This window comes from Stegodyphus dumicola, chromosome 2 (genome assembly GCF_044657685.1).
Source record: "Stegodyphus dumicola isolate Sdum_Otavi_A_Nest chromosome 2, ASM4465768v1".
In the NCBI taxonomy this organism is placed as follows: domain Eukaryota; kingdom Metazoa; phylum Arthropoda; class Arachnida; order Araneae; family Eresidae; genus Stegodyphus; species Stegodyphus dumicola.
Genome location: NC_140769.1, coordinates 77,664,371 through 77,691,255, shown reverse-complemented (window position 1 = coordinate 77,691,255; position 26,885 = coordinate 77,664,371). Strand labels below are relative to the sequence as shown.

The window sequence follows — 26,885 nt, the reverse complement described above, 5'->3', positions numbered from 1 at the left end:
CCCGGAATTCCGGGGATTTTGAACTTCGATCATTCCGGGGATCGTCGTTCAAAAGGAAGTAGGAATAATAATGAATTATTTATTTTGATGTGGGTAATTTTGCTTGCTTTGAAAGCAGAAAACGTAAGGTCAGTGCGTGTGGTGAAAACTTTTCCTTTCTTTCTCCAAAGGCAGTGATAATGCGTGAAAAGGGGGAAAAACTTCTTTCTGTTCTTTCCTTATTGCGAGTTATGATTCATTCCCCCGGTTCTCGGACATTCTCTTCTGGATTCTTTTCGGCAAGTAGGCGCGGCAGAAAAATAAGGGAGAGACTTCGTTCGACCAAATGTGCGATCACGTGACTCTGGGCTCAAAGGTCTTACCTCTCCTGGCGTGGCGCCAATAAGTAGAGAAAGGGGATTTTTCGCCGCATTAGCTATTTGTCATTGATCGCTTCTCAACTTTTTTTTCTCTGCTGTGTAAAATTTTCGTTTCATTTATTGATGCACGTGTAAATTTTTCGTTTCGTTTATTGAAATATTTTTTTTATTTATATACGCAAGAGAATTTCACTATGGAATTTCTCGATATAAATAGTGATATTATACAATTAGAAGAAGGTGTCCGGAATGCATTTAGGTGGAATTGGATTGAACGGAGAGATGGTAATGTGGATACCATCGGCACCAAGGAGGTTAGAATAGAAGGAGGGAGGGTTCGCGGTTTCCTCCACAATCGGGGGAATGAAACTTCGCCGAACAAGCGGCGTCCGTGTTTGTGACTTCAAAACATTGCATTACGGCAGTGACATGTACGTGTTTCTAATCTGTTCCGTGCATTTATTTTCCAGTAAAAATATGTTAAATTTATAATGAAATCCCTCGCTATTGTTGAATTTTTGTTTTAAAGTAATAAAAGATCATATCCATAATTTACTATGTACAGCAAATTATTAAGAAATAGTTCGAAATCTAAATGCATGCACATAACATTAAAGCCTTTAAAAAATGATATTTCTGCATATTTCACGGATTTGCTTAGGTTAGAAAAAAAATTTTAATAAAATAAAACAGATTTGTGTGAATTCATTGATTTCAGTTTATGCGCATTTCATATTTATTAATCTCGAAACTGCCTTTAATTAAGTTGAATTACAGAAATACACAGAAATATAAGTTTTTGGATATAAGTTTGGAAATATAAGTTTCTTTCCACATGTTCAATTGTGTAAATATTTTACTTAATTTTATCACATTTTACTTTTTTTAATTATATAATTAAATTTTAATTATATATTTTAATTATATATATTAAAAATTTTACTTAATTTTTTGCATAAACTTACAAATTTCTGAGCAGTATAGCTCAGAAATTTGTAAGTTTATGCAAAAAATTTTTAACAACAGAACAGTTTATCTTAACTTAAAAAAATGAATAATAATTAATATATAAAGAAAAGCATTGCTTTATTTAACACCTTTACAATTAATAAAAATAGTAACAATTGATTTCTTACTTTTCATGAAAGTTATAAAACGAATTAACTAAAATGTTCAAATTATAAAATTTAAATCCTACCATATAGCATTGTATCTTAAGGAACGAAGATACCAGCTATAAACAGAAACATTTAAATGTATTTAATATATTTTGATTATAGTTATATTAAATAACCTATTTTAAGTCCTTTTTTTTCACATCTGCAAAGAAAACCACATGACATTGTGATATTTTTTGACATAGTTGTCATATTACATAAAAAAAGAAAATTAATACTTACGTGTGAAAAATAATGCCCGGAATTTTTTTAGAGAATCTAAATGTGCATCCATATGCAATACAAGCTGACATGTTTCAAAAAGAAAAGAAAAAAATGTTGCAATGACAGACTTCCTTGCACAAGTCACGGTGATAACAGGAAGATGGCCGCCAAGCTTCACCGTTTGAGTTGAACCTTTCCTCCTTCTATTCTAACCTCCTTGATCGGCACATGGTGCAAGAAAATAAATGTTGCTGGACAAGCATATTGTGTTTTTTGTAACTCACTGCTGAAGTATGGTGGGGAAGGATTCAAGGCTTTCACAAATCATTTTAAAACTGTAACGCACATAAAATATTCAAAGTGCATTAGACATTCAACGACTTTACGTAATTATGCTAATTCAAAAAATACTGATGACTTACTGGAGACCGATGCTCGGTCATTGTATATAGTGACAAGAAAAGCACGCCAAGAGGTATTAATAACTTCGTTTATCGCCGAGAATTCTCTTTCTTTCAATGTAGCTCCCAATTTAATTGAACTCTGCAAACAGTTGAGCCGCAATCAGACGGCACTAAACTCGTTGGAAATGTCCAGGACTACTGCATGTTAGAAGATGAAATATGGGCTCGCAAAAACTATTAAGGAAAATATCATTAAAACTTTAAAGGAGACTCCATTTTCTCTAAATTTGGATGAAAGTACTAGCAATGCTTAAGAAAGTAAACTGGCAATATTGGTGCAGTTTTATGACAACAATCAAAATGAAGTTGTAGTTCATCATTTTGCATCTCTAAAGATGGAATCTTGCAATTCAGAAGCTGTTTTTAAAGCAGTTGAAGCATACTATTGAAGATAATAATATTCCATGGGCAAACTTAATTAGTGTATTAATGGACTCATGTAACACTATGCGTGGAAAAAAAAAAGGGTGTTGAAACCAGACTATTATCAAACAAAGCACCCCACTTATTAGATATTGATGGTGAAAAAAAAATTTGCTTCATGTTTTGATAGATACTTAGAAGATTTGTTTGATGACATCTATTTTGATATGAAAAGCTGCAGTAAAAGAGAAAATTTTTTCAAAATCTGTGAATCCCTTGCTATTAAAAAACTTAAGCCCTTGAAGAGACCAGACCATAGGTGGGTGTACATTTTATGTGTTTTAGAAAGAATCAAAGATCTGTGGGATGCTTTTATTGCATTTTGTTTTCACTACTTGGATAAAACTAATAAAGGGGATTATTTTTCTTATGTTGAAACTGTATACAATAAAAGAAATATTTCTGCAGCTCAGAAAAAAATTGTTGAAGGGGTGTATTCTTGCTTGCATTCCCAACAACTCACAAAGGATGCTTTAGCTCGGAAAAGAAGAATACTAAATGGGTTATTTGTTATGCAAAACAAAACTTTATTGCATATGGCATTATATTCAGCAGTATTACCAGAGTTCAACACATATATTTAATTATTTGAAACAAAAAACCAGAGTGAGAAACCAGAGTGATATTGATATCACCAAAGAAATGCTCTACACATCTGATGAAAGTGGAAATCAAGTGAAGTGTACAATTGATAAATATTGATCTAAAGTTTTTAATTTAAAAGATGATTTCACAAATGATTATAAGTATCCTACATTGGCTAAATTGGTCAAAGCCTGCCTTAGCTGCTTCCATGGCCCATTAGTGGAAAGTGCATTCAACTTAATGGATACACTTGTCACTGACTATAGAACCTCTCTTAAGATTGATTCCCTAGATGCAGTGCAGACTATTAAATATGATTTAATGGCTTCTAAAGAAACCTCATGTGAAAAATATGGCTCAAAAAATCCAATGACTGATCCAATTCACAAAGATCTCTAACTGAATATGAACAGAAGTTGGAAAACATACCAAGAGGACTTAAAAACATGTATTTCAGATGAGTCACCTATAAAAGTCTCTGAAAAACCTTCTACATTAGCAGAAAAACAAACTGCTTCTACCTCTGCATGTGCAGTTCTCGAGGAAATTTCTTCAACTGTAAATGAGGAAAATAAAAGTCAACCTTCCTGCAATTATGAAGTTCACCACAAAAGAAAGACAAGCCCACAAACATCAGAAAATAAAAAAAAAAGCAGCAGAAATTAGATAATTTTTTTAAAGAATTAATTCAGGTAATTTAAAATATTTACATAAAATGTAGTAGTTTATATGTTTGAAAATTTATGGTTATTAATTTTGCAAAAATGTAATTCATTGAACTTTTATAATTAGGTCATTCAATACTTCATAATTGTAATTTTTCATTTCTCTCCCTTCCTTCTCGAAACTCAAAAATGTCGGTAGTAAGTCCGTAAAAGTTTCAGGGGATTTTTTGGGGTCCCACAAACACCCCTGATCTTAGGAGATACATCAGCAATGCATCTTATTATCATTAATTTCTTACTAACAATTCAATTTCAATTGCCACAAGTTGATTCCTGACTCATACATATCTTATATATATATAAATAAGTTGTTTCAATACAAAGATCAAAGTTACATAGCATATTTACAATAATTATTTATTACTTATACAAATAATGCATAAAATCAGGCAGTAAATTGTAAAAAGATACTTTTAATGAATTTGGAAATAAATGAAAATATAATATTTAAATGCACAAACTTCACAGTCAAAAATACATACTAATGTAAGAAAATCAATATTGAATACTTTTTCTAAAAAAAAAAAAAAAAAAAAAAAAAAAATTGTCGGTACAAGACATATTTTATCGAGTCCAATCATCAGTGGAACTCCAGGTACCTGGTCTTTAATATGTCAAAATAAAAAACTTGAAATGTTCTTTAAGCTAATTTTTTTAATGCATTCAGTTTTGGCTTATTTAAGTTTTACAGTATTTAACTAGATGTAAAAAACTATAAACACACATTCAAGCAACTCATTTGAAGGTATGTTTCCTGGAAATAAAAGTATACTTATTGGATTGAATTCAGCATTACACCTTGTACCTCATTTTCAGGCATTTTCGATAACCTCATTAATGATGATACCTCATTTTTACCTAATTGATAATGATACCTCATTTTTAGGCATTTTCGATAGTCTTGAAATATAACTGGAAACATATCTTACTAAATTCAGTTCTTGCTAAATTATGTTCAGCATCATTTAGCATTTGCAGTTTTATAGCTGAATTAGATTTCAGTAGGTCTATTACACTAAGCACTTAGTTATTCAGTATTATTTTCTTTACATTTCAGCAAAACAACGAACTTCCTTTTTAAGAATGCATACTGAACAATGAAAATTCCAAATATGATATATGCTTTTCCAGAACTATAATGTCTGTTAATAGTCATTTTATCAAATTCAATTTGATTACTTTGATTTGCTTGAATTGTGTGTTTATAGTAAAGAACTATAAGCACACATTCAAGCAATTCACTTTAAGGTATGTTTCCTGGAAATAAAAGTATACTTATTGGATTCAATTCAGGGTTACACCTTAGAACAGGTAATGATATCTAATTGTTGGGCATTTTCGATAGTCTTGAAATATCATAACTGGTAACATATCTTACTAAATTATGTTCAGCATTATTTAGCATTTGCAGTTTTATAGATAAATTAGATTTTGTACATCTATTACACTAAGCACTTACAGTTATTCAGTATTATTTTCTTTACATTTCAGCAAAACAATGAACTTCTTTTCTACGAATGCATACTGAACAATGAAAATCCCAGATATGATACTATATGGTTTACCAGAACTATAATATGTCAGTTAATAGTGATTTTATTGAATTTCATTTGATTAATTTGAATTGCTTGAATGTGTTTTTCCTGGAAATAAAAGTATACTTATTGGATTCAATTCAGCATTACACCTTAGAACAGGTGTGATTCAGCATTACACCTCATTGTTAAGCATTTTCGATAGTCTTGAAATATCATAACTGGTAACATATCTTACTAAATTCAATTCTTGCTATGTTCAGCATCATTTAGCATTTGCAGTTTAGATTTCAGTAGGTCTGTTATACTAAGCACTTACAGTTATTCAGTATTATTTTCTTTACATTTCAGCAAAACAATGAACTTCTTTTCTACGAATGCATACTGAACAATGAAAATCCCAGATATGATACTATATGGTTTACCAGAACTATAATATGTCAGTTAATAGTGATTTTATTGAATTTCATTTGATTAATTTGAATTGCTTGAATGTGTTTTTCCTGGAAATAAAAGTATACTTATTGGATTCAATTCAGCATTACACCTTAGAACAGGTGTGATTCAGCATTACACCTCATTGTTAAGCATTTTCGATAGTCTTGAAATATCATAACTGGTAACATATCTTACTAAATTCAATTCTTGCTATGTTCAGCATCATTTAGCATTTGCAGTTTAGATTTCAGTAGGTCTGTTATACTAAGCACTTACAGTTATTCAGTATTATTTCCTTTGCATTTCAGCAAAACAATGAACTTCCTTTCTAAGAATGAATACTGAGCAATGAAAATTCCAAATATGATATATGCTTTACCAGAACCATAACCCCGTCAGTTAATAGTGATTTAATCTTCGTAGATAAGCATATACAATAGTCTTGAAATATCAGAGCTGGTAGCATATCTTAAATATATTCATTTCCTATTAAATAATGTGTTCTTCATTTAACTTCAGTAGTTTCACAGCTAAATTATACGTCAATATCTTCATTAGAGTGAACCCACTTTTTCATCTTTATACTCTTTACGTTCTAATAGTAAAATGAAGTTTATTTCTAAGCATATTGAATCCAGTAAAGAAATCAAATCACAGTTAATAATGCTGTAAATATTCAGATAGGTATATATATATATGAAATGTATTTTAAGGATGTCTTGACACACACTATGTTAATTCATTGCAATGGTAACAGGTGGCATTTTGATTCAAAATATTTACTGCATTAATTACTGACAGAAATTAGCACTTGCTTTCACTAACTTAACATTAACTTCCCTTGGTTTAATTCATGCATTTTATATATTAGATGATTTAAGTCATTATCACTTAAAAGTTTCTGATTATCAATATGCAGAATAATTTGTAAATCACACTTTTACATGCATCTTCCAGCCATCAATAACTTCGATGCGACTAGATCTAATTTTCTATTGGAACAGTAGAGTAATCCTTAATATTCCGAAACAAACATTAAATCGTTATAGACATATATAAACGCATATATATAAACACTTTCATTACGAAAAACTAAATGTACATTCAAAGAACGCACTGCATAACTCCGAAGAGCGGAATGTCAACAAACGTCAGAAATGTGACATCACTCATGTGGGCGGAGTTAATGGTGACCCTCATCTGGGCTGTCATTGGCCAAATTCAAGCCGTTGTCCTAGCAGTGTACATTTTGCTTATATGCACCCTGGTCTTTCGAATCGTTCTTCTTTAAGAATGACTGAGGTCAGAGTCAGCCGCACGTCAGTAATTTCAGGATTTGATTGGTTACATACGTTTTTTTTTTTTGGACCGCAGGGGATACTTTGAGGGAAAAAATGCGATTTCGTCCTTGAGAGAAATAGTGCTGTGGGCCCACACATGGAGACGCGGAAAGAGCTCCAGCCTAAAGTCTACTATGTGCAGATCCATAAGTCAAGTGAGATGATAAAAAAGTAAATGTACAAAACATATTTTGCTTTGATTAATCCCTCGACCTAAAATAAAAAATATTTTCCTAGACACTTTACATTTTACAACACATTCACTGCAGAGACTTGCTTTTGATAGTGATTTTATACGGTAATAGTTTAATAGTTAATCAAAAACGGAGGTGTTAATTTTAAAACTTTTCAATAAATAAAGAATTTAACTAGCAGCCTTCCTTGCAAGTGATATAAGTTCCATACATTGCAAAACTTACTTTAATTTCAAAATTTAATCAGATAATGGCGGCAGAAAACCAACATATTTTCGTATTCTCGTCGACATCAACAAATGTTTTTATAATTTTATAAAAATTATCATAGAAAAATCAAAGTACCATAGAGCGACTATGATGAAATACTTTATATCTGCTAGTAAACAAAAGTTGGTTAAAAAGTATATTCGAATATTTTGAAATTTGTCCAATATATCTGGAAATTAAGCTGATCTTCATGATTGGAAGATAGTAGGAAATTTAAATCCATTAACACAGAAATATTAGAGTGCCCTTTTCCGAGTTTAATTGAATTTATTTATTTATTGGGCATGTTTCTGTGTGTTTTTGGATTCTGCATCTGAATGCTTCATGAGAAAGCATCATGTTTTTCCAGCTTTTTTTAAATGCATGGTCAAATATTAAAAAGCATACATCTTTATTTATTACATCATAATGAAATTTAAAGTACCATTAGTATTTCAAAGGATCCATAAATGCACATACGTATTTGATTAATATACTATGTTAAATTATTCTTAAGAAACATTTATGAAGATCGTACATAAACATATAAAAAAGATACACTTCATGAACATATACACTGTCCATGTGACACGTTTTAAGGTGCACTACTACATAAACTTTTATACTTTTTGTTGTTGTCTTGTCCATATTACATGGAACAATGGTTGCCAGAGCTTATTCCGAAGAGAGGTTGGACTTCTATTTTCCACGCTTAACTTTGAGGGAGAGCATCCCGGAGATATCCCACCCCTCTCCCCTTCCACCAATCCACACGAGATGACTTTCGGCTCGCCGCATATTTAGAGTGCCGCCATGCCACACCGACGCTATACATTTACAAACATTCATGTCTTCTCTGGGATCCGTGCCCGGGCCCTTCGGTATCGTAGTAGGCTCCCCTAACCATTATACCGTCTGGGGGACACTTTTATATCTTCTTTACATGTAATGGAAACTGTTACCAATACCGGTAACTGACGTGCGATTATATGGATAAAAGGTGCAACAGATAGGCATAATTCAGAGCGTTCTTGTAAAACGTTACTGACACCACTGTGAATAACGCCTGCTTTACATTTTCTGAACATAATCCTGTTATTTGTGTCATTGGTTACTATTTGAGTCAATTATTATAAGTAACAGAAAAGCAGGATCAGTTACGGTATTGTAGCATCATTAGGTTAAATCGATCCAGGAAACATGAAACACGTGAGGAAAAGAAGTCTTATATACTCCCCCTTTTAAGGGTGACTAGGTATTAGGTGGCTCAGTCGCCAATTCCTGGTAGTGACGAATTGTTGTCCACCACCTTTTATTTCGGGCGCCCCTTGTAAAGCTTAAAGGTTTTTAGAACTCACGAAACTGAAGAAATCCGCAGTGCTCTCGCCAGGATTCGAATTCCTAATCCTCCGAATACGTATTAGTGTGCTTGCAGTTACACTTCAGTAGTATGCGGAAAGAAAAGCGAAAAAATCTTATAATATAAACAGCAGAAAAGCTGTTCTCCACAATTAGGTAAAACATATCGTATCATTAGGGTCGGTTTAAGTAATTTTGGTGGTCCTCGCAAGCTGGATCACTTTACGGAGAAATAATTATATGACATTTTTTCCCTCAATGATGCGTAATAAATATTTATTAATACTATATGAAAAGCTATTTTTTTAAATAAATTTTTTAATATTTTTTTTAATTTCTCTCTATTTTTTTTTTATTTATTTTATTATTATTTTTTTTTAAATAAAAGTAAATTTTTGTAAGAGTAAATTTTTACCTTCGGCGTTTTATCGTCTGCTACTTTACTTTGTTTAAATCGAATTGTCTAAAACTGAGAATTTTCGTTTGATGTTTATTTGAATTTTATGACATTAACTGCACAATTTATTTCTAAACAAACTGATGCTTTTGAAGTGGCTGAAAGAGCGGCTGGTACTATCATTCATATTTTTAAAGCACAGTATATTTTTATAGAAACATAAGATTTAGAATAATCATTTTTATAAAAGTCAAATTATGATATAAATATACAACCCTCTAGAGACTGAATTAATGGAAGTTCAATGGTTATGTAGAAATGATCTGCAGCTACTTAATCGATGGATAAGTCAGCAGATTCCGTGGACAAGTAAGAATAATTATATAAACGACACCCAACATTCTGAATTCAATTAACAACGAGGATACGATGTTTATTAAATGAATTCAAGAAGTTTTAAAACATAAAAAATCAACTCATTTTTTATCCTAAAATGTATTTTTGTGCGTAGCGTATTTTCATTATTCTAATTTAAAATTCTAATAATTCTTAAAATTCTAATTTAGAATGTAATTGTCAAGAACTGACTCCTAATCATCAGTAATATAATAAGTAATTATTACGGTTATTTATATATCCTTCTTATAAAGTAATTGCAAATATTGCAAAAAACTTTCTGTCTGAATGCAAATATTTTTCTGTGCAAATATTTTTAATTTTATATTAATCAAGATTGCACACGATATTATTTATTTGCACTTCAATTATTAACGTCAGTTCTAGTAGAAGTTACATATCAATTATATTTAATTAAGGATTGGATTGGATTATTTAATTATAGCAAAGCACACGAGGGTTATCTGCCTAAAGGGAGGGATGCCTTCGTGGAGGACTTTCGAAGGGAAACTGGCTCGTATACACGTTACACATCGGGAAAACCACGAAAACACCCATGCAACCAGCCCGTTTGCGGGATTCGAACCTCGGACCGAACTACCAGTGATCAGCGTCTTTACCGCTTGGCCGTTTGTGGGCCTTTATGAAATGGAAGGCGATAAATTTATTTAAAATGATTGTCAGAAATACCAAAATGTTTCGAAAAGTTGGATACTTTTTAATATACTTTCAGAATGCTTAAAGAAAAAGAGAAGAAAAATAAATTTTTTCGTAAAATTTAGTATTTGTATTTTTTTTTTAATTTAAAACTTTTCAATGTTATGATATTTGATTCTTGCGATTTCAAAAATAAATAATTTGACTAAAATATGAATAACATTTTAAGAAACCAAATGTAGGATAAAATTGTGTAAAGCAATGGGCACAATGATAAAACTGTTTAAAGCAGTGTATGTAAGTCATCCTAAGTTAAAATGTCGGTTATACATCTCTCTTATTTATATATATCTTTTCTGAACGGAACATTGAAAGGCGTGTAAAACTGTGCTTTACTGTATTTTCTCTTTTAATATAGTATGCAGTTTTCAAACGCATCGTAGTCTGGGTTACAAAGTATTCCTCCGAAAGAAACGCAATTCAAATAAATAAAATCAAATTCTGGAAAATTTATATTAATAAATATATTTAAAATGCTTAGTTCGAAGGAATAAATAGAAAATTTTAAAACAATTATCTGAAGAGACAATGCAACACAAACAATTAAAATAAAAGTATAAAAATTTAAAAATTACCTAAAATAATAACTATGATGAAAAATATATATAAAGAAAACTATTTGAAAAAAAAATAAACGCTGCACCTTTATTTACGCAGTTCGAATAGGTAAATAGAAATTTTTAAAACAGTTATTCGAATATTCGAAAAAAAAAAAAAAACGTGCAACTTAAACAATTAAAATGATATTTGAAAAAGAAAAAATTACTTAAAATAATAAGTTACAATTAAAAATATAATATAAAGAATATTATTTGGAAAAAAGGAACGATGGTGACTTTTTTTCCTCTCACGGGAAAGGAAACTAGGTTGCCATATATTAAGAAGTTCGCCAAGTGAAGCATTCTTGGCGCAAACTGACAAAAAAGTGCCAACATAAATTTGTGAATTTCTCCGTAAATTTCGCTCCAAATTTTACAAAATTTCATATTTAGGCGTAATTTGAGTCGTAGAATCGAAATATGTAAAAAAAAATTGGTGTGTTATTTCAAAAAAGTCCGATTTTGTGTCATAATACTTTGTTAGAATAGTGCTATATATATATAAATCTAATATATATCATAAGTCGCGCTTTTGAGACATGAAGAACGCAATTTGAATTTTGTCAATCGGCCCAGTAGATCGGGAGATATAGGACTGTCCCTTTTTTTTATTCCAAAGGGATTTGAATCCCGAAGGACTATTAGTTTCGTTTTGGCATTTTGCGTCGGGCTCATAAATGTCGGTTCACTTTTCAAACTGTTGCCACAAAATGTTAGAGTCCTGCATTATATTTGAAGAAATTAAATAATGAAAAATATGCATAAATGTATGTATATTTCTCGTATTGTGATAAAACAACGGTACATAGAGTCATCGAATTTTGAATAACGTAATCCTCCAACGAATATGAGCATGTGGAAGACCAAATTTGAAATTTGAAATTTGTTTTATGATCAATTTCCTATTTTTTAAAACTTTGACGAATTTTTGATTAACAAACTCAAGGATTTCAAAGCGAACAATGGGAACGTTGTGCAGAAAAAACATTTTTATCTCCAGCGCGTGAGTCTCTGTATCGGAAATTCTAAAGATATGCTCGTTTTAAAACTATTTTGCGATATTGCTGTTGCACTGGATCTTATGGTTTAAGTGCGAGGAACATGATATTTAATAAATAAAGGTAACACGCAAAATGTTAAAAAACGCCCCTTTGGACGTAATTTAAAATCTGAAACATTTCAGTTTTTTTTTTTTTTTTTGAGCAGTGTACATGACTATCAGAGTTTTTCGCGCTACATCGATGCCAAAAATAAAATTAAAAAATCTCTGCCTTTTACGAATAAATAAACAGTGCAATTCATTCACGCTCTGAGCATAACAATATATAACGAATTTCTGTTTTTTCCTGAAAAATTTATGCATGTGTCCGATTTTGTTTTACCTTTTATGTTTTCCATCATCATATATAACTGTACACGGCAATCTGCAAGGTATCCAAAGATCACGTAATAAATAAGATTGTAATTCAGCCAGCATTTTTCCAATATACGAGTATGATACCTTACAGTTTCAAAATATCGAAATAATGCTAATTGAAGTAGAACGCACATCATCATTCTTAAAATCACATTCAACGTTTTTTGACGTAATTACGTCTAGCGTGCAATATAGAACAAATGAATAATATTTTTTAAACATTATTTCTATGACATTGTACAATTTTTATTTTTAATTTCATTTTCAATTAAATTATTTTATTTACGTTTCATATACCGTTAATACTCAGACATTTTCTAAGGATGCGAAATGATGTTATAACGATCATTAGCTTCATATAAATATAAAAATTGTAAATTTTCCTATTAATAAAAAGGTTTTTATTGTTATACACATCATTTAAATGCACCGTATGTCAATTAAATAAAAATTTTGATGGCCATGTATAATTTAAATGACACAGAATGCCTTAAATTTAAACTCATATTAGCTGTTAATTTGGATATTGCAGGATCAAATTGCAATTTTTATGATCGTAATTTTTTATTACAAAAGAAGATATACAAATGTTTAACAGGTTTCTAATGCTGCTATGCATATGCATGCATATTTAAAATCTTTATAATAGATTTTATCACACTGCATCATTTAAGTGTAAGTTTTTCTTCTCTTTTCTTTCTTTCTTTTTTTTTCGGGGGAGGGGAGGGGCAATAATTTTATGTGGATATTTTAACAATAAATATTCTTCAAATATTTTACTGTAAATTTTAATTAATTCTATGTGAACATTTATGCAATAGTAATCAATAATCAGGTATTTTTAGCCAGTTTTTTAGAGAAAAATCTTCTTTTTAACCACCATGTTGCCAGAAAGCTCTTTTTCTTTTCTTGCAGAAACACATAACTCGCTTTGTGTTGCTTCATTTGAAATTTTCAGCACTAAGTAGAGCAGTATGCATATATTTTAAACAAAATTATTCTTAAATAAGAGCATATTCTGTTTCATAATTAACGTTTCGATTAGTGCATGTAGAAAATATTTATTTACTTTGCATTGAACTAATTACGGAACAAGTACTTTGAACTCCAAATATTCAGAGTCCTAAAGTACTTGGTACTAGCTATTAAATTCTGAATTGAAAAATCAGAGTAGTTCTTTAAATCTTTTCTCTGTAGGCTAAAAGTGATTATTGTTCTACAAGTGAATAAATTTTTTACCAAATACCAAGTTTTCTTTCATCAGAAATAACAGAGCTAATGGCCCTATCAATTCTACGGACGCTCGCGCTTACCCGGGACAATTTCGAGAAACGAGATTCTAGTAGCACGGCTTTAAGCAGCAGATTTCGGAGAAATGTTTCGTCTAGCTAGGAGGAACCTGTCCCGGCTACGAGCAACATTTTAAAATTTATCCGAAAATGTTCCGGCTGGAGACGTGTTCCTCGAACGTTCAACCAATCAGACGAAAGTTCTGCTTCTGAAGAATCACGGGTAACTTTCAATATGGCGATGGCTCTCACTGTGAAGTGATGGACGGTGGAAATAGAGGCCGATTTAATTATTGCTGTTTTGTTGTAATACAACTGCCTGAATCATTTTTTAAATGTGTATATATTCATTAAATATATAATCCTGGAAATTTCAGAGTTGACAGTATTTTACGACGTTCTTGCAGTTCGGATTTGTTTACAAATTGTTCGTCGCCAAAAATTCGCCAAATTTGTCGTATCTCGTGCTGATCATGTATTATCACTGTTATATAATAGAATTTTATTTCTTAAATTTAAGTTGTATAATTTTTTAAAATCCGTTTGTATATGCGCGGCTTTTCTCCTACTTACTTATCTTTTAAATTGTTAATTGCATAATCAGTGACAGATTTTAAACAGCATAAAAGATGCATAAAAAAAGAAAAGCATAGCTTATGTAATAATGAGAATACTATGTAATAATGAGAATACTTATGTATATAATGAGAATACTTATGTATATAATGAGAATACTTATGTAATAATGAGTGTCTATTATTTTCATGTAATGATTGAAATACTTTTTGGATTATAAATACATTAGAAACTATACTTTTATTGTAAATGCTACATATTGAAACATTGGAAATTTATGGATTTATTATTATGCATGATGAAAAACATTTGTATATACATTCATTAATATAAATCTTATTCATTACATTAATACTAATAAATATATATTCACTACTTCTAAACCATCGCATCTCTCTATCTGTATGTAAATATATGACTTATTAGATGTGTATATATATGTATGTATGAATACAAAAATGAACATTGCCCAGAAGTTTATTTGAAGTTGCTTTTAATTCACATAATGATTATGTAATTGGCAGCAACTATTGTTATCAGTTCTTTGCAAATTATTATGGGTATGTATATAATCAGTTGAAAAATAATTGATGAGTATTTGAGCTCTAAAGAGTGTACAAATTTTGTTATTGGGTTAATTCATAATTATATCATACGTATGATCTACGTAATAAAAACATGACTAATAAATAATAAGAAATGTAACAGCTGTGCATTTATAACATTTGATTACTTAAAACAGTGCACAACTGATTATCACCTTCATGTCTGTTTACATAATGAATTGTACTTTCCAATTAAGTGCACTGGCCTGTTAGTGGAAGAAGCGTCGTTGAACACTGGTAGTTCTGTCTCAGATTAGAATGTCGCAAACGAGCTGGCTACATGGGCGTTTTCTTGGTTTTCCCCATTTGTAACTGGTATACGAGCCGGTTTAAAAAAATCTTCTACAAAGGGATCCCTCCTGTTGTTATCTTTCGAGGCTTTGCGGTAATCACATAAAACAAACTGAGCCCACCAGCGGCCGAGCGGTAAAGTTGCTGAACACTGGTAGTTTGGTCTGAGGTTTGAATCCCGCGAACGAGCTGGCTGCATGGGCGTTTTCGTGGTTTTCCCCATGTATAACGTATATACGAGCCAGTTTCCCTAGAAAGTCCTCCACGAAGGCATCCCTTCCCTTAGGCAGATAGCCCTAGTGTGCTTTGCTGTAATCTCAATAAACCAAACCATAAAACAAACTCATGATGTGAACACCTAATTTCTAGAGTTATTATAATTAATGTGTTTTAGGTATATTACCGAGTGTTCTATGGGACAGTAAACAACTCGCACATGTTTGATTGCTCATGTATTCATATGCTTTATTTGATCTTCATTTTGCTGAATAGTATCTGCTGGCTGTGAGGAGGTAAATATCAGCCATATAGATTTGTGTCATAGAAGTTTTTTTTTTTTTTTTTTTTTTGTCTGTTTGTTTGAATGGACAGAACAGTAATTCTGAGCCATAAAGTTAGTCAGAAAATACTTTCACCGGGTCACAAATTTTCCAGTGAGCCATCAGATTTTCATTGAAATGCAGACAACAGAAAATACACATAAGCGATGTGTGATAAATAGACTTATCCAGCACATGTTTTTAAACTATTCTTAGTGTATACAGAATTTGGCTATTATTGATGTAATTGATTGCTATAACCAGAAGTGTGTTTATCTGTTACATAAAGTGCCAGAGTGGAGATCAAAGTGATTAACTTGATAGCAATCACCTTTCTATTGTCTTCAATTACTATCAATAAAGTTTAAAACGAAAAGCGTGTGAGCGATACAAAACAACACGAAGAACCGAATGTCACTTGAAAGGAAACGTCACTTTCGCCAATCTGAGCGATAACTGATTCTTGTTTGGTTTTCAGCCTGTTTACCAAGTGAAGATGGTAACCCTATTTCGCCGAAGGCCGTTTCTCAGAACTGTTGCTGCAAACGTTTTTTTCCGGAAACAAACAGCTAATGGCCCTATCACTTCTATGGACGCACGCGCTTACCCGGGACGCGTAATGGCAGACCGCACATTGAGTTGAACAGTGTTAAGCGAATTTCGCTTACTGCGCATGCTTGATGGTGTACCTTTGGCGCGGGAAGAAATATTGGCGACTAAAAGCAACCCTCGCTAGCTTATTCGAGATCTCCATGGCTGTCGAGTGATGTGTACAAGTGCAATGTTGTGGAACTTTGTTTATTAGTTATTTTAACGTTCATACCGATTGCACTTGCTTATTTTTCTAATATATGTTTTATTTTAATTTGTCTAACAGTGCATTTAATAATTGTTATCATATATTGTGTTTAATAATTCGTTATTTAGATGTAATTTGTTTACATGTTATAATTCTCAGTAATGTAAACTGGATTTTTGCCGCTTAGTTTGTTAACGTATATTCGCGCTTTTATTTCTTATTTAAAAGAATTAAATAAACAGCATTAAGGAATTGTAAAATTTATTCAATGTTATTTGCAAACACTTGCTATATTTTTTACGTATGTCCGTGTTTCTTTACGTATGTACAAATGTAACATATGGTAAATTCTGAATTGTTTTTATTCCTTAAAAGTGTAATGAATAAATTTTCAACTAATATATCCTAAATTTCATTCTTTTTCTGAGCGAAAATTCGTACAATTCCAAAGAGAAGTGCAGAATTTCATAAGCATAACATCTTACATTTTGAATGCAAACACTGCTTCACATTATTTCGTAAAAATTATTTATATCTCCTCCATCTATGCCTGTATCAATTTTTTCATCGGGTTATTTATCAATAATTCCTGGTAGAATGAGAAATATATTATTAGAAAAGGTTTTTCCTGTATCATCTGCAAGGAACAGAAATTTAAAGCGATGAATTATTGGAATGAATTTTAGTCAGCATTTGAAGTTATTTAGAATTCCACTGCAGTGGAAAATATGTTATTTAGATTTCTGTTGCATTAAAAATTATTTAAAAGCTGCATAGAAATATTATTTTGAAATGCAAACATTTTAAGTACCAAAATTAAAAGTATTTAAAAGGTAGCTATTGTCATTGATGATAGATTAATTGACTTGTCAAGGGAAACAAACCAAGACTTCAGTACATTTGGGGGGCAATGAATTGGAAGTTCATCTGTCAGCACTATCCTTATCTTCAGGGCAGATATTTTTATTTTATTTGGCTTATAATTCCTTACTAAATGTAGTATTTCATCTCGATGTACTCTGTCTTTGATATGATTTAAATGAAGTTCCTTGTCATTATAATTCGCTTCCGATAGTGAAGAAAGTGACGCATAGGTTATTGAAAACGAAAAAATTCCGATTGACAAATTAGTCGGTATTCTCGACACAGCAGTTATAGGACTTGAACAGCGGAACTTTGTATCTAAACAAGAAATTATGTCCGTTTAATTAAAGAGAAAGTATTATCACATGAAACGAAGCAACTTAAACAACTTACATTGAAAGAAATGTTTAATAAAGTAAACAAATAAATATTAAGCTTTTTCTTTTTGTAAATTTTGATACCCTTTAGATCATAATTGTTCTTTATTTCATAAATTACGGTTTCATATTTTTAATTTTGTAATTTCTGTATGCCATCTTACCATATTTAAACTGATGATCTATAATCCAGAAAAATCGATAATCCGGAATCGCCGAAGTCCCGACGAGTCCGGATTAACGACTTTTGACTGTATATACTGTGTGAGAACTCTGGAAACCTTAAGCGACTTCTCGTTATGTTTTGGAAATTACAACAGAGGTTTGGAATATGTGTAAAAAAAACTTCTTTTATAGACTCGGACAAATTAACAGAGTGCACAGCTTGTTCATACAGAATTAGCCAGCATTTATGGCGTAAATCAAAAGTAACGAAATGAATTCAACTAAGTAAATTTTAGTTAGTCCGAAGGCTACGCAGAAAGAAACTGCACAAATTATCTCAGACCTAATATTGTAGTATGATATTCAAATAGATTCTACCATCTAAAACCTCTTCCTTTCAATACTACTGCTTTCTACCTCATTTGAATACACTCAAAATTAGCATTCTGGCAGGAAAATGGAAAGGAAGAAAGAAAAGCTAATTATCATAAAATAGCTGGTTAATAAAAATAAATGAGAACTCTACAACCTCAATTCACTATTTTAATTTAGTCATTTTTATGTAGCCTTTATATTGAAGTATGCATTTGTTTTGGTGTCAATAAAGTTAATTCTTTCATTTTTTACCCGATTACATAGCATCACATGCAACAGCTGTAAATATGAAAAAAAAAAACATGCATATATCCAGCAGCATGTTAATTTATTTTGAATATATGGTGTCTGTCATCTACAAAAGAAAACTGTAAATTCAAAATATAAGATGTGAACATAGGTTTCCTGTTGGATAATATAAGAAAGTCACACTTTCTGGTATTACTATTATTTTTTATTATTTGTAGGACCTAAGGTCCTACAAATAATAAAAATTAATAATTAAAAATTAAACACTGTGTAGAGAGTAAAAAGCATGAAGCAGAAACTTGTTGAAAAATTAACATGTATATCACTTTGCCCGAGTGTTATGGTCAGAATCCCATTCTGTATAATAATATATGCATTTGACATTATTAGGTATTGCTAATTAAATTAACATTTAAATACTTCAATGAAATATTAAGAAAATGAGAAAATTATAAATACTACTTACTATATGATATGAATTTTTTTTTTAAGTGAGCTAATTAATAAACAAAGAGCAAAATGTATAGTTCCATATTCCTTACGCTGAAGTCTACTTCATGCTTATTATATCATCATTTGTTATGAGGGCAGAACATTTGTGGTCTTCACCTTGCAAAATCATGAGGAACATTTTAATAATATAGGAAAATTTCATATAATGGCTAGTAGCTGAACTGAATGAAATGAGTATTTTAAATTCACTAGAAATTTAGGGTCGTGTAATGTTTAAATATTTCAAGTTTTGGAAGAAACTATTTAAAATGTCTTCTTTTTTGGGGGTGGGTTGCTTTAACTGCTTTTGGGCTACAGATTTCAGCCATATAATCTCATAAATAGCATTTAAAGATTAATTTTTTAACCCAGGCAGATCATATTTCCTCATATGAAATTATTGTTCAAAATTTATTCACTGCCTTACTTATTCATTACACACAATATATTCATATACTAATTAATCATATATTAATACAATATTCAAATACTAATAATTAAATTCTTAAAAAATGTTCCTCTATTAAAAGGAAAAACATTTTAAAATGTCCAATTGAGCAGTATTTGTTTTACCTCAAAGTATGTCACTATTGTATTATTTTTCAAATTCGTTATTAATACATGAATTAAGTAAACTCAAGTATTATTTAGAATCGAGGATTAGTGATATGGGATGTTTAGAATGTTCAGAGTTTTATGAAAAAGTACTACTGAATGGTAAAAAGGTTTATTAAAATTCAAATACAGTAAATCAATGATGTAATATACACATATAATTAATATGCACAACAAACAATTATTGTATGAAATGCATGACAGAGCAAGAATGAAAACATACATGAATTTACAATAACATAAGTTGCAAAATAAACAGAATACAGGAAAACTCACATAAATTTACAATAATATGAAACAATTAAGTGTTATGAGTAATAATATTAGTCAGATTTTTCCTTATAGTTAAATCTTCATTTTCATTGCTTTTTTAATATCTTCTGTTGGTGGTTGGCCTGCACGCATTCTTTAAGCGATAATCTCGGGCACTTCATCAAACCCTAAATTGTTGAAACAAACATTACCAAATGCTAACTTGTAATGACATTAATACATGCATCATAACAAATACACAATGAATATTAAGAAAATGTTAATGTACCAATATTTCTTGTTTCAGTCGTATCAATTCTTCAAATATCATAAAAGAGGAATTAGACATTTTTGATTAAACATTCAATTATACATCTATCAATTTCAGTGTTATAGTGTGGCACCAGGGTAACTATGCGAAACACACTAATCCCCTCGAAGATTTCTCAGTTACAAAATAATTTTGGCAGTAACTTGTAAAGGCTAAATAAATATTATCAAAAAGATAAAATTCTTAAGTAATTACGTATATTTTGCAGAAATACTTTGGAACTGTTTTAGCTGGTATTCGTGAGAATCCTTGAGTAATTTTTTGAATGCAGAATAGTTTAACTGAGAAACAACAGAATGCAGCCAAATGATATCCCTAAGTATTATTTCATTTCACTTTCTAATGCATGTATAATATCATTAATTAAGAATTTAATAAAAACATTAAAAATAATTACATGAAGCAAGATCTCTAAAATTTCAAAATTGCATATAATTAAAATCTAGTTTAATATCTTCAATACACTTTTAACTCATCATATTTTCATAAATTTAACTTTACAATCTAAGACTAATTACAATAAAGCATACTTTCTGACACAAGAATATGAACTTCCAGATAATGTGTAACATTTAGTATGAGATTAAAAACTATGCTAGGAAACATTCTGGAAAACCACATTTAATACGTTTTAAATTATTTTACTTTCCTAGATAATCTCATCAAAATTATTAAATATTCATCAATCTTTTGATTATAAGTTTCTGTTACCTGCCAGCGAGGTAAAATGTATTCACCGAGACACAAAGAATATGTATTATATACATGTAAAATATAGAAAATACAGTGGCTTTGCTCTGCGTGAGAATGCAACCTATAATTAACTTACTGCAGTTTCAGGATCTTACCCTAGACCAGTACTTTCGAGAACATTCTGGCATGTTATATAACCGCTAGTACACATACTGAATATGTGCCATTTTTCGTCAGACTGCTTTCTTCTACCGCTGCTACAAGACCTTGCAGCTGCTCCTCCCATCTTGTTCTTTCCTTTGTTAAAGCAGATATGACGTAAAGTCTAAATTTAATCGTACTTAGTTAAAATCAATATTGAATATATAATTTTGAGAATTTCATCTAAAGGCAAAATGATCTGCTGGGAGAATTGAATAAAGATGTGGGATCTAAAAAGCTAAATCCTTCTTTGTCATCATTTTGCAACCTTCTATCCAGCCATAAAAATGCCCGGCCTATGATGTAGTTATATTGTCAAGCTTTGGTCATTCCTGTGCCTGCCAAAATATTACATATACACGTATGAAAATTATTAATATAAGCTGTATAATTTTCTAATGATTGGTTTGTCACAATAATTAGAATAAAAGTCTGAAATATTGCTGTGTCTTGCAAAATATCAACTAAATCTGTACACAAGATACGAAATATCAACTAAATCTATACACAAGAATTTTTCATTAAAAATTTCTGTGCAGACCTGATAATCATTATATATACTGCTTTTTGTATAATGTACTGAACTGTAAAGCTCCAGATATACAAAACATTTCAAGACACCCGACATTTATTCTGTTGCAGAAGCAGACTGTTTATTTTCAATATATATAATAATAAGCAAAGATGATACATGACAAATCTTTCAGTTCTATAATTTTTATATCTAATATTCAGTGCACTATTATGCTAATAAGCAATCTTTTTCTCAAATCCTTGCATTATATGTTGGTGATTATGGGTGGTCTATTATTAATCTGTTTTCTTTTCCGTCATGGCGACTAAGTCTGTTAATCAAAGCTCAAATGTATGCCTGTCTCCTGTAATTTTAAAGAAATATTTGAAGGAAAGATAGGTTAAATTACATAATAATTATACATACTTTGCCTGTGTGTTTACAGTCAAACATAATATTCAACAACTAATATGCTTGAAAATGCCCAAGTGGGATTTGAATGGCTTCAATAACAAATACTGAAAAATTAAATAAAAGTATTATAAAAATATTGCGCCCATTTGGATGGCTTAAATAATAGTTGTGTAATAAAAGAACATTTTAGGTATGATATTAACTATTTTTTTTTTTTATTTTATCTCTTTGACCTTTAAAATGAAGAGGTAATATTGTTGTACATCATTTAGTTGATATTATGTGAAAACCTGAAAAGCAAACAAAAACTACACTAAATCTAAAAATGTTTCCATTTTTGACCTTATTAGTTTCTTGCAGAAGTTCACACATCTGCAAGAAACTAATAAGGTCAAAAATGCCTGATTAACTGAATTTGTTGGCAGATGATGATTCAAATCTGAATATAGAAGACATGTAAACAGTATAAAAGCATACCAAATTTATATCAGTGTACGAGTCATCATATGTGTGAATGAGTGCTTACTATAAATTAAGTACAATTCTTACTCTGAACTATTTAATATGCTTATACACTTAATTCAATTCATATTTTTTTTCTTAATTCATATTTTTAATTAGCATTATTACAAAATTAAATAATATCTGTAATAATTGTAACTGAAACAATTGTATTTGAAATTTCACCTCTTTCATAATAACCACAATTGCCTAGTACATATTCATTAGCAAAGCATACAATTAAGTGCTTCACAGTATTATTAACAGTAAGGATGCTATCACACGTCAGTTTGTTTCGGAAGAATAACTGTTTTGGCACAATTTTTCTGCTTTGTCACAACAGCCAATTATCATAGATCACTTTTGGGTTAACATGGGAAACTGGTTCCCCATTACAAACAAGCTGATAGCTGATCGATTAAAAACGAACAATTTGCAATTTTTTTAGAAGGGAAGGAAAACGTCGCATGTCTTTCTTTTAATAGTAAACCAGGCAGAAAAATTGTCCGAAACAAGTTCTTCATGTGAAACAAATGCCGTGTGATAAGGGTCTCGGACATCATTACTTACGTCTAACATTTCACTTCCAGAAACAAGGGTCAAAATTTTTCAGCTGCCATTCACTGTGCCAATGCCTGAAATTTAAAAAAAAAAAAAAAATCATTTTATAAAAATCTTAAAAAATATGATTCAAGTATTGAAAAATCTTAGATCATAACTTAGATCTTAGATCATAACTTAGAGAAAAATCTTAGATCATGACACAAAATATATTATTTTTTATACCAATAAAATAATATGTTGTTCAGTGCTGAATGAATTATTTAACAATAGGAGGGGGTCAATGGTTGTGAAATCACATCATAATAATAAGAGAATTTATAAAAAAATGAAATAAGGGGTTTTATTTTTATTTTATTATTTAGTTAAGAATAATTATCCTACTAATTTTAATTCATACATTCAACTCTGAAACACACTTTCTACAACTTATCTTTGGCTACTATAGTCTGTGTAGTCAGCTTGACAGATACAGTCAGCAAATGATGATTGAAAGTCACAATTGTTATCTTGTTTTCCTGGTACATGTGCAGTACATGTACATGTTTTCCTACAACTTGCATGATTGCATACATACTTTTTCACTGCAGAAATATACAATTTTATGAAGAACTAATTTGCAATAATATATAGCACACATGAAAACAATCCAAGCATACTTTATATTAAAGTGCAATGTTATGTAATCATTGATGAAAATTACATACATCAAAATATACTTTGTTGTTGACTTTATTAGGATTATTAAAAATCATCATCAATTCCTACATGCTGTACAATCATCTGCCTTTTAAAAATAGAACTTGTTACATTTAATATTTCAACAGGTTTTTCTATTCAATAGATATTTGATAATATAAGGAGTTAAGCAAATTTGAACTAATTATATTTTATTTTTACCAATTCTTTACAGTTATACCACAATTCATTACATTACGAGTTCATTACATTATTTTATATCATATTAACTTCAACCAAAATATTTCAGCACATTTTGAGATAAAAGACTCAAGTACCTTGCATCAGTTTTAGCTGTAATAAAATTACGCTGTACATACTAATAACTTTCTTCTTGAAGTTTCTCGAAAATGATGTTTCTTTTCGAAAAAATTAAAACAGTAAGGAAACAAATTATTTCTTAAAACATCTTTCTTAATGCTACATTATATAGAAATTTAGGAAATGTTAAAAAATGTTAATGAACTGTATATGTGTTAAAATACAATATATCACATATTGCACATATAACATATCAAATTTACTGAAATGGGAAAATATATACATACCTGAAAGCAATCTTGCAATAGCATTTGGTTTGAAAGCTCGAGCTATCCACTGGAGCATCGGCATTTACGCTTACTTCCTTTACCCATTTTTTTGCACTCTTCAATCGAATTTAAACTTGATCGTATCGTTCAACTTTCCAGTTGTTGGAGCAGGACAGGAAAAAAATCTAATTTTACACAGTAATTACTTTATATTGCACATATACTCTACGAAGACTTACAAGCCGGATTTGTTTACAATCAGATGGCGGTACATCTACCACATACCGTATTTATCCTCTTTTCAAATCGCGCCAACATAATAATTACGCCAAATTTGTTTCTGGGCATGCGCAGTATGCGACATTCGTTTAACACTGTTCAAGTTCAACTCAATGTGCGGTCTGCCATTACGCACCCGGGACAATTCCGAGAAACGAGATTCTAGTACGGCGTTAAGCGGCAGGCTTCCGAGAAAAGTTTCGTCTAGCTAGAAGGAACCTGTCCCGGCTACGAGCAACATTTTAAAATTTATCCGAAAATGTTCCGGCTAGAGAAGTGTTCCTCGAACGTTCAACCAATCAGACGAAAGTTCTGCTTCTGAAGGATCACGGGTAACTTTCAATATGGCGATGGCTCTCACTGTGAAGTGATGGACGGTGGAAATAGAGGCCGGTTTAATTATTGCTGTTTTGTTGTAATACAACTGCCTGAGTCATTTTTTAAATGTGTATATATATTCATTAAATATATAATCGTGGAAATTTCAGAGTTGACCGTATTTTACGACGTTCTTGCAGTTCGGATTTGTTTACAAATTGTTCGTCGCCAAAAGTTCGCCAAATTTGTCGTATTTTGTGCTGATCGTGTATTATCACTGTTATATAATAGAATTTTATTTCTTAAATTTAAGTTGAATAATTTTTTAAAATCCGTTTGTATATGCGCGGCTTTTCTCCTACTTACTTATCTTTTAAATTGTTAATTGCATAATCAGTGACACATTTTAAACAGCATAAAAGATGCATAAAAAGAGAAAAGCATAGCTTATGTAATAATGAGAATACTCATTAAATTTGTCTATTATTTTCATGTTATTAATGAAATACTTTTTGAATTATAAATACATTAGAAACTATACTTTTATTGTAAATGCTACATATTGAAACATTGGAAATTTATGGATTTATTATTATGCATGATATAAAACATTTGTATATATATACATTAATATAAATCTTAATCATTACATTAATACTAATAAATATATATTCACAACTTCTAAACCATCGCATCTCTCTATCTGTATGTAAATATATGACTTATTAGATGTGTATATATATATGTATGTATGAATACAAAAATGAACATTGCCCAGAATTTTATTTGAAGTTGCTTTTAATTCACATAACGATTATGTAATTGGCAGCAACTATAGTTATCAGTTCTTTGCAAATTATTATGGGTATGTATATAATCAGTTGAAAAATAATTGATGAGTATTTCAGTTCTAAAGAGTGTACAAATTTTGTTATTGGGTTAATTCATAATTATATCATACGTATGATCTACGTAATAAAAACATGACTAATAAATAATAAGAAATGTAACAGCTGTGCATTTATAACATTTGATTACTTAAAACAGTGCACAACTGATTATCACCTTTATGTCTGTTTACATAAAGAATTGCACTTTCCAATTAAGTGCACGGGCCTACTAGTGGCCGAAGCGTCGTTGAACACTGGTAGTTCTGTCTCAGGTTAGAATGCCGCGAACGGGCTGGCTACATGACGTTTCCTTGGTTTGCACCATTTGTAACTGGTATACGAGTCAGTTTTAAAAAATCTTCTACAAAGGGATCCCTCCTGTGGTTATCCCTCGAGGCTTTGCGGTAATCACATAAAACAAACTGAGCCCACTAGCGGCCGAGCGGTAAAGTCGCTGAACACTGGTAGTTCGTTTCGAGTTTCGAATCCCGCGAACAGGCTGGCTGCATGGGCGCTTTCGTGGTTTTCGCTTTGTGTAACGCCCATGTAGCCAGCTCGTTCGCGGCATTCTAACTTGAGAGAGAACTACAAGTGTTCAACGACGCTTCGGCCATTAGTAGGCCCGTGCACTTAATTGGAAAGTGCAATTCATTATGTAAACAGACATGAAGGTGATAATCAGTTGTGCACTGTTTTAAGTAATCAAATGTTATAAATGCACAGCTGTTACATTTCTTATTATTTATTAGTCATGTTTATATTACGTAGATCATACATATGATATAATTATGAATTAACCCAATAACAAAATTTGTACACACTTTAGAACTCAAATACTCATCAATTAT

At 30.7% G+C, this 26,885-nt stretch overlaps 1 long non-coding RNA gene across 1 annotated transcript; it reads left to right on the top strand.

Moving 5' to 3' along the window:
• The first annotated feature begins 1,974 nt into the window (after positions 1-1,974).
• LOC146998478 (uncharacterized) lies at positions 1,975-16,938 on the top strand. The gene is made up of 2 exons (XR_015039453.1): positions 1,975-3,905; positions 5,430-16,938. It is a non-coding gene; the product is annotated as an uncharacterized LOC146998478 (long non-coding RNA).
• Positions 16,939-26,885: the final 9,947 nt, after the last annotated feature.